Here is a 16427-nt window from a genome sequence, read left to right as displayed (position 1 = left end):
ACTCACATAGTTCATTGCAGACATCATGAGGACTGGATACTGCAAATGGAACATGTATCAAGGGAAAATATTGTCATTGTAAATTATGGTCTAATTCTTTAATTGATTCACTAATGTAGCATATTCCTTTATATTTCAATTAATTTGCCTTCTCTTTAATATTCTGGGATATTTGTAATAAAATGTATTTATATGTATAATATTTATATTCATATACCTCTTAAATTCATGACTCTGGACTGCTAATAGTAATTAAAAGTACTATCTAAGAACCTATAACAATAAAAGTAATATGTCCATAATCAACAACCAAGTTTTTTTAAAAAAAAGAAAACCACACAGACTAATTACATAACCATTAAACAGGATCTGTCACACATCTGCTTCCCCAAAAATGTCTTTAAGGTTTTGTTTCTAAATAATCCTTGTTGTTGTTAGTTGCGAAGTCGTGTCCGACCCATCACAACCCCATGGACAACATTCCACCAGGCCTTTCTGTCCTCTACCATCTTCTGGAGTCCATTTAAGTACACACCTACTGCTTCAGTGACTCCATCCAGCCACCTCATTCTCTGTCGTCTCATTCTTCTCTTGCCCTCAACCTTTCCCAGCATTAGGCTCTTCTCCAGTGAATCCTTCCTTCTCATTAGGTGGCCAAAGTATTTGAGTTTCAACTTCAGGATCTGACCTTCTAAAGAGCAGTCAGGGTTGATCTCCTCTAGGACTGACCGGTTTGATCGCCTTGCAGTCCAAGGGACTCGCAGGAGTCTTCTCCAGCACCATAGTTCAAAGGCTTCAATTCTTTGGTGCTCAGCCTTTCTTATGGTCCAAATTTCACAGCCATACATTGCAACTGGGAAGAACATAGCCTTGACTATACACACTTTTGTTGGCAGGGTGATGTCTCTGCTTTTTAGTGTGTTATCTAGATTTGCCATGGCTTTCCTCCCCAGGAGCAAGTATCTTTTTAATTTCTTGGCTCCAGTCCCTGTCTGCGGTGATCTTGGAGCCCAGGAAAATAAAATCTGTCACTACCTCCATTTCTTCCCCATCTGTTTGCCAGGAATTGAGAGGGCCGGATGCCATCATCTTGGTTTTCTTAGTTAAGTTTCAACCCAACTTTTGCACTCTCCTTCTTCACTCGCAACAAGAGGCTCTTTAGTTCCTCTTCACTTTCTGCCATTAGAGTGGTATCATCTGCTTATCTTAGGTTGTTGATATTTCTCCCAGCAATCTTAATTCCAACCTTTGATTCATCTAGCCCTGCCTTTCTCATGATGTGCTCTTAATATAAGTTAAACAGGCAGGGCGACAATATACAGCCTTGCCGGACTCCTTTCCCAATTTTGAACCAATCAGAGGTTCTGTGTCCAGTTCTCACTGTAGCTTCTTGACCCGCATATAGGTTTCTCAAGAGACAAATAAGATGGTCTGGTACTCCCATCTCTTTAAGAACTTGCCACAGTTTGTTATGATCCACACAATCAAATGCTTTAGCATAGTCAATAAAGCAGAAGTAGATGTTTTTCTGGAACTCCCTAGTTTTCTTCATGATCCAGCATATGTTGGCAATTTGATCTCTAGTTCCTCTGCCTCTTCAAAATCCTGCCTGTACTTCTGGTAGTTCTCGATCCACATACTGCTGGAGTCTAGCTTGTAGGATTTTAAGCATAACTTTACTAGCATGTGAAATGAGTGCAATGGTGCGATAGTTTGAACATTCTTTGGCACTGCCTTTCTTTGGAATTGGAATGTAAACTGATCTTTTCCAATCCTGTGGCCACTGCTGAGTTTTCCAAATTTGCTGGCAAATTGAGTGTAGCACTTTTACTGCATCGTCTTTTAAGATTTTGAATAGCTCAGCTGGAATACTGTCACCTCCACTAGCTTGTTGTTGCTCAGCTTTTCTAAGGCCCACTTCACTTCACATTCAAGGATGTCTGGCTCGAGGTCAGTGACCACCTCATTGTGGTTATCAGGGATGTTAAGCTCATTCTTGTATAGTTCTTCTGTGTAATTTTGCCACTTCTTCTTAATATCTTCTGCCTCTGTTAGGTCCCTGCCATTTTGGTCCTTTATCATGCCCATTTTTGCACAAAACATTCCCTTCATCTCTCCAATTTTCTTGAAGAGATCTCTGGTCCTCCCTATTCTATTGTTTTCTTCTATTTCTTTGCACTGTTCATTTAAGAAGGCATTCTTATCTCTTCTAGCTATTCTCTGGAATTCTGCATTCAATTGGGCGTATCTTTCTTTCTCCCTTGCCTTTCGCTTCCCTCCTTTCCTCAGCTATTTGCAAAGCTTCCTCAGACAGCCATTTTGCTTTCTTGCATTTCTTTTTCTTTGGGATGGTTTTGGTTGCTACCTGTTGTACAATGTTGCGAACCTCTGTCCATAGTTCTTCAGGCACTCTGTCTAATTCCTTAAATCTATTTGTCACCTCTACTGTATATTCATTTATATATCCATTATAATTTAGTTCATACCTGAGTGGCCTAGTGCTTTTCCCTACTTTCTTCAGTTTAAGTCTAAATTTTGCAATGAGAAGCTCGTGGTCTGAGCCACAGTCAGCTCCTGGTCTTGTTTTCACTGACTGTATAGAGCTTCTCCATCTGCAGAGCACATAGTCAATCTGATTTCTGTGTTGACCGTCTGGTGATGTCCATGTGTAGAGCCGTCTCTTTGGCTGTTGGAAAAGACCATCCTGTTCTCTTAACAAAATTCTATCATCCTGTGCCCTGCTTCATTTTGTACTTGCCTCTTATTCCAGTTATCTTTTGGCTTCCTACTTTAGCATTCCAATCTCCCATGATGATAAGGACATCATTTTTGGGTGTTAGTTCTATAAGGTGCTGTAGGGCTTCATAGAACCGGTCAATTTCATCCTCTTCAGCACAGGTGGTTGGGGCATAGACTTGGACTACTGTGATATTGAATGGTTTGCCTTGGATTTGAACTGAGATCATTCTGTCATTTTGGGGATGGTATCCCAGTATTGCTTTTCCTACTTTTTTAAATGGAGGCTACTCCATTTCTTCTGAGGGATTCCTGCCCGCAGTAGTATACCTGATGGTCATCTGAATTAAATTCACCCATTCCTGTCCATTTCAGTTTGCTGATTCCTAAGATGTTGATGTTCAGTCTTGTCATCTCTTGTTTGACTATGTCCTGCTTTCCTTGATTCATGGATCTTACATTCCAGGTTCCTATGGAGAAAAAATCTTTACAGCATCGGACTTTCCTTTCACCACCAGACACATTCACAGCTGAGCGTCCTTTCGGCTTTGGCCAGGTTGCTTCATTCTTTCTGGCGCTACTAGTACTAGCCCTCTGCTCTTCCCCAGTCGCATATTGGACACCTTCTGACCTGAGGAGCTCATCTTCAAGCATTATATCTTTTTTTCCCTTTTGGTACTGTCCATGGGGTTTTCATAGCAAAGATACTGGAGTGGGTTGCCATTTCTTTCTCCAGTGGATCACGCTTTGTCAGAACTCTCTGCTATGGCCAGTCCATCTTGGGTGGCCCTGCACGTCATAGCTCATATCTTCATTGAATTATGCAAGCCCCTTCGGACAAGGCAGTAATCCATCAATGGGAATATTCCCTACATCTAATTAATTAAAAATATTTTTTTTAAAAAAAAATCAACTCTAATTATATATATATATATATATATATATATATATATATATATATATATATATATATATATATGTATGTATGTATGTATGTATGTTAAATGTTTGTTACCTTGTTGCTAAGCCCCAAACATGGGACAAATCTTATTTCCTGTTTCAGCCTAACCCAAGGCCATCCACAGACAGTGGTCACAGCAGTGAAAGCTCATATTTGTGTATTTTTTTTTTTGGATTGCTAACAATATATATACACACACACTTCAAAAACTCCTTAGGCATTTACATTCACATCAATTCATTCCCGTAATTACCACCTGTCTTAAACTTATAAGAATGGTAATTCCTATAAACATTTTCTTTTGTATCTTTTTGTATCTTTTGTATCTTTTTGTATCTTTGTGTGTGTGTGTGTGTGTGTGTGTGTGTGTGTGTGTGTGTGTAAGATAATGGCTGTACCTGGACAGGGGAGGGTGCAGTAAATTTGTTGGAGTAACCTGTGACCTTCCTTGCTGACTTCCCCATTGATTTTGCTCGTAGGAGGCAAGCAGGGAAGTTTGCAAATGGCAACTATGTGACTGCAACAAGTTTAAGTGCAAAGTGGTTGCCAAGTACCCATATTGCATGCTGGCTGAGGAATTCTGGGAGTTGAAGTCCACAAGTCATAAAAGGGCCAGGTTTGAAGACCCCTGCGGTAAAGGAATAGCCAGAATGTCAAGGATCGGTTGTAAGTACCACTTGGTCAGCATTGTCCTAACTTCAAATGATTGCTAAATAAGTGATTGTTAAATGAGGACTACCTATAGCTTCAGTGGCTGGGCTGTTTTTAAAATACATTTTAGAAAAAAATACTCTGAATATGATTGGATATCCCATTACAGAAGGACATTCCTGTTCATTTAGAATAGAGGGACAATATGAAAACAGCAAGAAAACTCTACTGTCCTCAACATAAAAAAGAAAGTCTTTATTTCACAAAATGTCAGCCTAAAGAGTAAAATATGTCTTTGTGAACAACATCTCCACAAGTAATGGGAAACTGTTTTAGTTCTTCAGTATGAAGTAGCAGAAGAACCATGCATTATTATTTTCTTAAGAATTCTTTATTTAAGGACTAACAAAACAGCTGCTACAAACTGCAGAACTACAGATCCCAAATTCTGTATTTTAATCATAGAGAATTATTATAGAGTAATGTTATTATACACACATAAGGTATGTAACTCTAAGTGTATAAGAAAATAAATATTCCTCTCAGTCCTTGAAATTATATAGTTTATAGATTTTTGTAGCTTATCTGAATGTCAGCCCTGGTTTCTATCCGTATTCCAATCAGGGTACATTTTCCATGGCAATGGAAGAATCATCACCATTCCTTTGGTTAAGGTAGCAGTGAAGTTATTTTTTTACAACACAGTCGCTGCTTACAAGGCAAATAACAAACAGCACAGTAAAAGCTACTATGTTTACTATATGACCAGGAGACATATAATTATAGAAGAAATAGTATGTTATTAGAAGGCTATGTGTTATAGACAATCAATACAATTGTAATGCAGTAGCTTCTATATTATTTGTTTTTAGTTACATTTTTTGCACTGTGAAACATGAACAGACAGAAAATATATATTTTTGTATATGTTTGTGTGTATACACACACATATAAACACACAAACATATACCTAATATAGGAATGCAATTATTTTTTATCACACCTTCTGACGTATGTCTGATTGACGACTTGCCTATTCTGTAGTTCATTTCAAAGGTACTGGGACTTTAATCCCATCTTTCATTCAGTTCTAATAAGATTTGTTTACTCATGTATTCACTTCTAGTCAGATTCATAACAGCTATAGGAATTTTCCAGATCTATTTTCCCTGTTTTAAAAAAGTAATATGCACATTTCCCTAATATCATCCTACAAATGATTTTGAATCAGATTGTATTCTGGTCTATTGGATGTGAGTCCTGATAAATTCTTCTGGCTGAAAAGCAAGTTAATTATTGCAGGGACAGGTTTTAAGTGACGGGGAGTAGAATTTGGTTCTCTAAAAACCAATGGAGTTTACAAGGTAGCAGGACAGGTGCAGGAAGGGAAAAATTCTTAGGTAGTTCTTTATTTTGCTGTGGTGTCTTGTAGAAGCACACTTTCCAAAATATGCTAGCCAGTTCTTAATACTAATGTTTTGGAAGGATTTTTTTTTCTTGTGGTAGGCTAAATTGTGTCCACTTGAAAGCAAAAAAAGATGCTTAATTGATCTGCAACTACTTAAATATATATTTCCTGAAGATTTCATTGCAACCATAGAGGGTCTCTATAGAATTCCAGGAAAACATACAGCTGCATTATGAATTTGCAAAAAAGAAGTGCTGTATGACCACCAAAAAAAGCACCCCCCCAAAACATAAAGCAAACAACAAAAGAAAAAAACACCCCCTCATCACCTTGTGATTCTAAAGCTCCAAATGGCCCTTATTATAAAGAAAATAAAATGACCCCATAGCAACCCAAGTGATATATTTGTGCAATATAATAACCTCAAAGGACAATCAGAATCTATGCCTGTGTCTTGTTTTTTAAATTAATCCCAGTTCAAACTGCTCTTCTCAATAAAAAGTAAGATAAAGTCTCCTTTGAACCCAGTTCAATTCGTGGTGAATTTCTGGACATGTTCCTACAGTGTTATTGGCAGCTACTGGGAAAGTTTAAACTGCTTTTTTCTAGGCTGTTTTCAAACTCTTAGTTTACTCCAGAGCTGGGGATTACTTTCCATTTATATTCGCAACGGCTAAGGAATTCTGTGAATTGAAGACCACACAGATTAAAGGTTGAAAAATACTGATCTATATATTGAATAGCACCAATTCTGCTTAGTTGCTACACCCAGGAATGATCAGCCAGGTGCTACCATTACTGAAAGCACTATACTTATCAAATCTAAGGTAAAGGTAAAAGTTCCCCCACACATGTGTGCTATTCATTTCCAATTCTATGGGCCGGTGCTCATCTCCGTTTCAAAGCCAGCGCTTGTCTTAGGATGTCTCCATGGTCATGTGGCCGGCATGACTAGACGCCAAGGGCGCACGGGACGCTGTTACCTTCCCACCGTAGTGGTCCCTATTTTTCTACTTGCATTTTTACGTGCTTTCGAACTGCTAGGTTGGCAGAAGCTGGGACGAGTAACAGGCGCTCACTCTGTTACACAGCACTCAGGATTCGACCCGCCAAACTGCCGACCTTCTGATCGACAAGCTCAGCGTCCTAACCCACTGAGCCACATCATCCTTTACTTTTACCTTTACCTTATCAAATCTACTAAACCTTCATTTTGTTTGTTTATTTATTTATAATGAGACTTGTATGCCACCCTATCTCCCGAAGGACTCAGGGCGGCTAACAACAATAAAATACAATAAATACAAATATTAAAAAAGAATTAAATTATGTTGAAGTCCCACTAAAACCATAACAACATTTAAAATCATAATTAAAACCCCATTATCATCAGTCCAGGTCAGCCTGTTGGAAAAGATATGTCTTAAAGTCACGACAAAAGAACCGAAGGTCTGGGGCCATCCGGAGCTCCCAGGGGAGCTGATTCCACAAAGTAGGTGCCCCAACAGAGAAGGCCTTCCCCCTGGGTGTCGCCAGCCAACATTGTCTGGCCGATGGCACCCTGAGGAGGCCCTCTCTGTACGAGCGCACAGGGCGATGGGAAATCGTTCCTGGCAGCAGATGGTCCTGGAAATATTCTGGGCCTAAGCCATGTTTGCTTGTTTAAGGCCAAAGGGAGGCATTTATACCTGGTTACGGGAACAGTTGGAACCACTACGGTGGGAAGGTAACAGCGTTCCGTGTGCCTTTGGCGTCTAGTCATGCCTGCCACATGACCACGGAGATGTCCTCGGACAAGCGCTGGCTCTTCGGCTTTGAAACGGAGATGAGCACCGGCCCCTAGAGTCAGAAATGACTAGCATGCATGTGCAGGGGAACCTTTACCTTTACCTTTACGGGAACAGTAGCATCTTTGGTAACAGTAGAAAATAGTAGCATCTTTCTTAACAGTGGAAAACCTATAGTTGGCAAAAGTATTGACACTAATAATTTTACCTGTGACAATGCACTCCCATTAAAATATTGGATAATACAGCAATAATTAAAAATAAAGGCTTCCCCCCCTTTTTTTCTAGACTCATTCAGGCAATCTCTAGTGAATGGGTGTCAAACTCGCCACGTCACGTGATGTGTTGCGACGTATTGCGACTTTTTTTGCATTGCTGGAGTTGGGGTGGGTGCGGTCTCCACATGATGCAACTGGCCCATGGGCTGGCAGTTTGACACCCCTGCCCTAGTGTTTCCCTAATTTGCTACTCTCTAAATACTGTATATTGAACAAGGCTATAGATTGTATAATCCCCCTCTATGCTGCCTAATTATTTGAAAGTAATACTGTAGTATAACATCTCTGAAACACACCAAGCTAAGGAAGGTTGAATTACAGGATTTGCTTGTAACATGTATTTTCTTGAAAAATGTGTAACACTGAATAGTCAAAGAAGAAAACAGGAATGAAAATGGACTTTCTATAAGATGTTTTTTCTGGCAATCTTCCACTACAAAGCATTGTATTTCAAAAGGCTAATCAGCTGGGAAAATGGATCTTACTTTAGTTTTCACAGACTTAATCTCAGCATAGTGTCTGTTTCTGCTGTATCTGCATATAAGGTAACAACGGTACAACACAGTAATTTCCTGCAGAATATATTATACCTATCAGTAATTTAGAGTGGCAGTAATACAATCTCAGCACATCTCAAATTTATGTTGCAGTTGATGCTGAATAATGTTAAAATTAGATTAGTATAACAGTGACCAACTTTTTCAGCACATGCACAAGACTGATTAAGAACTTATCTTTTAAAAACACACAGTATCTTTGTAAAAGTTTGCATAATAAATGGATAAATAAAAATATAGATTTGCTCAAGCAAATGTTTAGTTGTTGCTATGGTTTTAAATGTTTTTAAAATGGGTTTTCAGAAGCAAATGTGACATTGGCATCTGTCTGGAACAAAAGCTGTTAAATATAAATTCAAATAAGATTATTAGGTTGAGTTCCATGAATATATTCTAGCAATTTGCTACTTGCTGCTCCATTTGTGTTGTGGCAATTGGTCCAAAGTAAGTAAGAAACAGTGAACTGGACAACATAATGGTAGCTTTATTCAAAACATCTGTGCATAGAATCTCTTTCTGCATTCTAGAAGATGGAATACAGAGAGCAGATGAGCTTGTTCTATCTTTTCATTGAACTATTTTTTAGATATAGGTTTGCCAGTCCTTGCAACCTTCTTTGAGAAGAAGGCCATGCCTGGTTTGTGGAAATTATAAGCTTGTTAAACCATTCATAAAGAGAACAGACACTTTTTTATGCTATTGCTAACTCCACCACTTGGCAGCCCCCCAAAAAACTGCAGTAGAAATCCCTTGGTTCTTCTTCAACTTGTACTCAGTGTTTTTGTCGGCATTTATCAGCTTTAAGCCCTGCAAAAAAAGGAGAAACATGACTACAGCTGCATTAGTGTTGCGCTGTTTCAATGGCTTATGTACTGCCAAGGGAAGAAAACAGTAGCATATTAGTTCCTCAGAATCATTAGCAGGAATTAACTAAGGCACTTGATACAGAAGCCAAGGCAAGCCAAACAAAATTTGTAAAAGGATTTGTATACGAAAATGAAGACAAGATTGGAAAGCACATTTTATGTTAGAAATTTGAGTTCCTAAGTATCCGTTTCAATCCATGATGATACTGTGCGGGCTATGATAACTGATACAAAGGTTGTATTTTGAATTATTGCATGAAGTTATTCATCAATGGTTCCCTCCACATTCATGCCATAGCAGAGTATAAGAAAGCACTGTGGTTCTATTGCTGAAATTATATTTTGAAGAAACCCAATATTTTCTATTGGTTGGTGCAGTAAAGGAAAATTAAATATTAATACATATATCTATCTATCTGTCATCTGTCTATCTATCACAACATATGCATATATGTATATGCACGTATGAAAAGGCAAAACAAGAAAATAGTAATTTTTATCTACTTTCTAATTTAACGTATGACATGTTCCATGAACAAAATAGCATAAATATATTCTGCCATGAACAAACATACATAGATTTAGCACATTATGCTAACCAAATCTGTTAAACCTCCAGCTGCTGAACGTGAGCAATATGGTAATCTCAGTTTTGAAGGCTTTTTTTTATCTATTAGTATTTGGTATTTGTACAATTCAGTGAATTGTCCAAACCCAGAAAGTGAGTTAATTCAAAAAGCAGGCTAAACACAGCTTTTGTTTGCTATATGAAAGTGAGAATTGAACATGTCAGCAGAAACATAACACTAAATGGAAGTTAGAGGGAGTGAGGTACTTAACAGGTATGCTTGGTAAAACAAAGAGAGATTGGGTCAGGAATGAATGTGCAATAAGTCAATGTGAACTGAATACAAAAGTGAGTGATCAGTACAAAAGAAGAATTTTGAGGTGTATTTTCTGCACTCTGTGTTTTCTCTGTATATTTAGATATGAGCACAATGAATGGCAATTTAGTCACAAAACAATTGCAAGGAGGAAAATTGAATGAGTTGTTGGAAAGGGGAACAGGAAAAAAAATCCTGATTGAACAGTAGTCTTGGAAAGAAAGGATGAGACGTTGGAAAGAAAATGTATACTGTCAATTGTACAAGGATAGAGTGGAAGCAAGATAGAAATGTATAGAAATAAGGTGAATTACTTCAGTTAACTTCCTTCAGGAGATAAAAGCAAACTCATTGTTTACTATTGCTTATTCTTTTCATGCATATATATGGGCGACTTTCATTTTCTTAATCTCATATAAAATAATTGATTATCTTAAGTTATTGCTTCATCTTGAAAATGTACTATGTCTAAAAAGGTAAAGGTATAGGTTCCCCCGCACATGCGTGAGTTGTTTCCAAATCTAGGGGCCGGTGCTCATCTCTGTTTCAAAGCCGAAGAGCCAGCGCTTGTCCGAGGATGTCTCTGTGGTCATGTGGCTGGCATGACTAGATGCCAAAGGCGCACGGAACACTGTTACCTTCCCACCAGAGTGGTCCCTATTTTTCTACTTGCATTTTTATGTGCTTTTGAACTGCTAGCTTGGCAGAAGCTGGGACGAGTAACAGGCGCTCATTCTGTTACGCGGCACTTGGGATTTGAACCGCCAAACTGCCGACCTTTTGATCGACAAGCTCAGCGTCCTAACACACTGAGCCACCACGTCCCTGTGTACTACGTCTACTCTAGATTAAAAGATAAAGATAGAAAATATATTACACATAATTTTTCAGGTCCTTTTTTAGTTATAATGTTAGGCCTAATGACTTTAAAATGTTTTAATGGACTTAGAGCAGTGGTGGGATTCAGCCAGTTTGCACCAGTTCGGCAGAACCGGTAGCTAATTTTTTGTTCACCAGGCCCAGAATGGACTTCTCGAAGCGGCATCCGTATAGAGAACCAATTGTTCATATATTTGAATTCCACCACTGACTTAGAGCATATTTCTTGGTGCACTATAACTATATTCAGGCATTATGCCTGACTGTAATATACTGCAGTAATTGTAATAACATGGATGGGCCCCCGAGTGCTGGCTTGAAATACGAAAGGAGCACAATCATGTAGAAACCTGCCCATCTTAACAGAACACCTGAACAGAAATAAATTGCTTTACTCAAAGCTGTACTTACAAATAAAATCTGCTCTGTAAGAATGTTTAAATTTTGTCTAATCACTTCAAAAAGAAAGCAAGAAAGTAGAGCTTTGGTGGAGCAGTGGGCTAATGCCTCCTTAAGTAACACCAGCTGCCTGCAATTAGTGCAGGTTTGCATCCCACCAGGCTCAAGGTTGACTCAGCCTTCCATCCTTCCGAGGTAGGTAAAATGAGGACCCAGATTGTTGGGGGCAATAAGCTGACTTTGTAATAATGCCGCTTGGGGGGGGGGGGGGCGAAAGCCCTAAATAAGCAGGCATATACATAGAATGAAGGCTATTGCTAAGCACATTGATTTGTGCTTTAGATTGTAAGCCGCCCTGAGTCTTCAGAAAAGGGCGGGATATAAAAAGGATTTTAAAAAAGTAGCCTTTAATAGTTTGACAACAGCTCAAAAGTCATGGTTTAATACAGTTTTGGGGAGACTTCTTAAGGAAGAAAGGTTCCTTCAGAATCCATTACTGTTGTCTTTTTTCTGTCATGTCTGATTTTCAGATACTGCTTGGACAAATCAATGCAGTTTTCTTGGCAAGGTTTGTCATAATTACCATTGGCTCTTTGCTGAAAAAAAGGACCTGGCCCAAGGTCATCCAGTTGATGCTTCAAAAGGGTTGAAATTCCGGCTTTTCACCTGGGCCATTGTGAGGTTGACTAAAGATCGTAAAGTCACAGGTGTTCAGATTAACCAGACTGGATATGGCATTTTTGTTCACCAAGTACTCCCCAAATACTACTTATTAAGTACTGCCCAAGGACCTGAAATAGGTAGAAGTGAATGTTTGATGCTGTTACCAATATTGTTGCAGGATGTAATTTATTATTATTGTTGATTTGTCACACAGCAAGCCAAATGTTCAGATTGGATTTGGATTTTTTATCCACCTATTAAGTCTTTCCTAAGGACCTAGGATATGCAGATTTTGATGTTTATTAATAGGCTTTAGTCCTTCCAAAACAGTATTTTTTTCATGTTTCTTTACAAACTGGAAAAATGATTGCATTGCTGTTAGGCATATGGTGTTAGCCTACAATGTTGGGTTGAAAATATATTAACCATATGTCTTTAAGAAGTTAATTGGCCAATGGGTGTGTAAGTGTTCTCATGGCCATAAGAGAAAGCTAGGAAAGTAGTTTCTCTCTCTCTCTCTGAATTCACTGATCTCTACTGTTACTGTTTTTGCTCTGCTGTTGGTTTACTACTGTTGTAAACCTGAACTGTGTATTGACCTCTGGACCGGTAAGAAGACTTTGTAGTTTGGATTACTCCTTGGACTGTTGCTATTGTGTATGACCTGGACTGTTTATTTTTTGACTGTGCATTTTTGTTTTTACACCACCTCAAAAGTAAAATACTTTTTGCTTTTACAACCCAGTGTACTCTTACTGTGTGACTCTTGCTGCTCTCAGTACCCTTCCTTGTCTGTGCAACTCTTTGGTAGCACAAGGAGACCTCTGCACAACAAATTCCTTAACAATTGCTTTTTGGAATATACTCAGTTTCCATTCATCCATTGCTTCTTGTCCTGCCTTCAAGTGTTTTGGAGAGGCTGATTCCCTCTTTTTGTGGCAGCCCCTTAGATATTGGAACACTGCTATCATGTCGCCCCTAGTCCTTCTCTTCATTAAACTAGACATACTCAATTCCAGCAACCTTTCTTTATATGTTTTAGCCTCCAGTTCCCTAATCATCTCTGTTGCTCTTCTCTGTACTCTTTCTAGAATCTCAACATCTTTTTTACATTGTGGTGACCAAAGCTGGATGCCCGTATTCCAAGTGTGGCCTTAACAAGATATTGTAAAGTGCTATTAACACTTCACCTGATCTCAATTCTATTCCTCTGTTAATACAGCCTAGAACTGTGTTGGCTTTTTTGGCAGCTGCAGCAGCCTTTTGGCTCACATTTAAGTGCCTCTCTACTAGGATTTCAAGGTTCCACTCACAGTTGCTACAATTAAGGAAGGTACCACCTATACTGTACCTGTGCGTTTAGTTTTTCTTGCCTAAATGTAGAACCTTACTTTTTCCACCATTCAATTTCATTTTGTTAGTGCCCAATGTTGAAGTCTGTTAAGATCCTTCTGTATCTTAAGGCTATCTTCTGGAGTGTTGGCTATTTCTGCCAGCTTGATGTCATCTGCAAATTTGATGAGTTCTCTTTCTATCCACTCATCTAAATCATTGATGAAGATATTGAATTGTACTGGGCCTAAAACAGAGCCTTGGGGTACCCCACTGCATATTTCACTTCATGTAGATGCAGTTCCATTGAGAATTACATGTTGAGTGTGGTTGATCAGCCACTTACTAATCCATCTGGTGGTGATACTGTCTAACCCATATTTTTCTATCTTATCAAGTAGTAGGTTGTGTTCCATTTTATCAAATGCCTTATTGAAGTCTAAGTAAATTATATCCAGAGCATTTCTCTGTCTACTAATTTTGTCACTTTGTCAAAGAATGCAATAGCATTTGTCTGGCATGATCTGCTTTTGACAAACCTATGTTGTCTTTTGGTTATGACTTTGTTTGAGTCTTATGAAAGGTAACACAACTATTTTTGAAAGTTAACAATATCTACTAATTTTGTTTGTAATGTAAAGCAACCTATTTATAATATTATTATTTCTTACAGAGATATATTGCCATATTCTACTAAGGACAAATTTTGCACTTCTACACATTTAATACTATTTTTCACACACACATACATATACTTTCACAAATGTATTGCAGAACCAGCAAAGGAGCAAGTAGAGAAGGAAGGTTAAAATTTTGAAACTAGAGAGAAAACTAGAATTGAAAGAAAATGGGAAGGGAGAAAGAGGATAATTGTCTCTAATGATGATTGAAGGGAAGAAACCATTCTTCTACATTCTGCCAGCTTCATCCATGGATTCAGTCCAACCTGGACTTTCAGTAAGACAGATGGAGCTCCCCTCCACCTTTCAATAGCATTTAAATAGTATCTGCATCATTAAATAACATTTATCTTTTCTGCAAAAATAAGCCTCCTGTCCATACTTTAAAGATAGGAAGTGGATGGGATGATCATCTTCCCATAACAGTGAATTCCCATATTAGTGGACCTTAATATGACAGGGATGAGGTGGCTCAGTGGGTTAGGACCCTGAGCTTGTCGATCAGATGGTCGGCAGTTTGGCGGGTCGAATCCCGAGTGCCGTGTAACAAAGTGAGCACCTGTTACTCGTCCCAGCTTATAATCTTCAAATAAGATTATAATAATTATTTTAAACTGGGGCCCTTGTTTTCTTTGGTCCATGATTTTCAATAGAACCTCTGTATCACCTTCAGGTTTTCCAATTAATCAAACTGAATTGAAGCCTTAGAGACAAAGATGTCTGTACCACTTACATATGTTATGTTTAATACCTGTCAGGACCCACCCCAATTCACATCTTAGGAAATAAGGACTCTTGGAGCCGAGTTGTCCAAAAGGAAAAAAAAATACTAAGAATAAGATTGGTTGTGGAGATGTGAGAAAGGATCTGGTCTTGAGTCACATTTCAAATCTATATAAGCATTCCCGGTTCAACCCACTCCCCTCAAAACTCCATTTGGTTAGGATCCCATCATTTTGGTTGTCAGGTCCTTCCGTGGGAAGAAAGGAACTTCGTGCATTCCTTTGTTGATTGCCTTCTTCCTACAGCCCCAACAGACAGATCACTTTCCCCCCCCTTTGTTCCCCCAGATCAAAGGTTCTTTGAAAGCAGCTACAGATAGACTGAATAAACAATCCCCCCCTCCTTCTACCAGTATGGCAGAATCCCGGTAGGCACAATATTTTAACCATACATTCATGAATGTGATATCAATGGATTCTGACAATACCTGATTGAGCTCAGTATTTGCTTTTAATCTTAGCAATGCACAATTTATATTAATGGCATCTAGCACATTTTGATGCTTGTGGTAAGGCACATCTTTGGGAAAAGACTCAGCTGCTTTAATGTGGTGCAGAAAGGTGCTACATTCACATTTCCATGTGTGCCAAAACTTTTGGAGTCTGACTCTGAAGCCCTAAAAGATAGCTGCCCCGTCTCCATTTTAAACTGAGCATTCCTAATATTTATAACACATATTATATTCCCTTGGACCACAGGTTATAAAGAAGACTTTACAGTGACATGTAAAGCTGATATTAAAAGCATATATTATATTTATCAGTATCTTAATGTGCTGATGTTGGTACTCAAGGTTTCAGGACCTTTCTTATCCCTTGGGAAGTACATTTTTTTGTTTATTAAGATACTGTGTGTTATAAGGAAATATGATGATGAGTGGTTGTGGGAACTAGATATGTTTAGTCTAATGAAGAGAAGGACTAGGGGTGACATGAAAGCCATTTTCCAATACTTGAATGGCTGTCACAGAGAAGAGAGGATCAACGTATGCTTCAAAGCACCTGAAGGCAGGACAAAAGCATTGGATGGAAGATTACTATAGAGAGATCAAACCTAGAACTAAGGGAAAAAAATTCCTGACAGTGAGAATATTAAATCAGTGGCACAGCTTGTTTCCAGGAGTTATGAGCACTCCATGACTGAAGGTATTCAAGAAGCAATTGGACAGCCATTTGTTCAGAATTTATATAGGCTGTCCTGTTCAAGCATTAGACTAGAAGATCTCTACGATCCCTTCCAACTCTGTTATTCCTGGTCAGAAAAGTAAAACCAGTTTAAATAAATCTTTAAGAAAACCATAGATATTGTCATAATATAACAACTAGAAACAGTTTCAAGTGAGCCCAGGAACCAGGCGTAAAGAAGTTCAGAGATAGCCTTGAAGGAAAGAGGCAACAGCTATTAAGAAATCATGAAGTACAAGAAAGAACTTCAAGGTAGCATTGATTTTTTTTTCCTGTTATGTGATGAAAGGAAGACGGAAGATAGGCTTTCAATATTCTGATTACAGTTTAAAACAGTACAATAGACACCATTTCTTGTTGTTTCTGTTTTCTGCCCCAG

Source organism: Vipera ursinii, assembly GCF_947247035.1.
Source record: "Vipera ursinii genome assembly, chromosome: 2".
Classification (NCBI taxonomy): Eukaryota; Metazoa; Chordata; class Lepidosauria; order Squamata; family Viperidae; genus Vipera; species Vipera ursinii.
The sequence above is the reverse complement of the archived record's forward strand: the minus strand, read 5'-3'. Positions refer to the sequence as shown.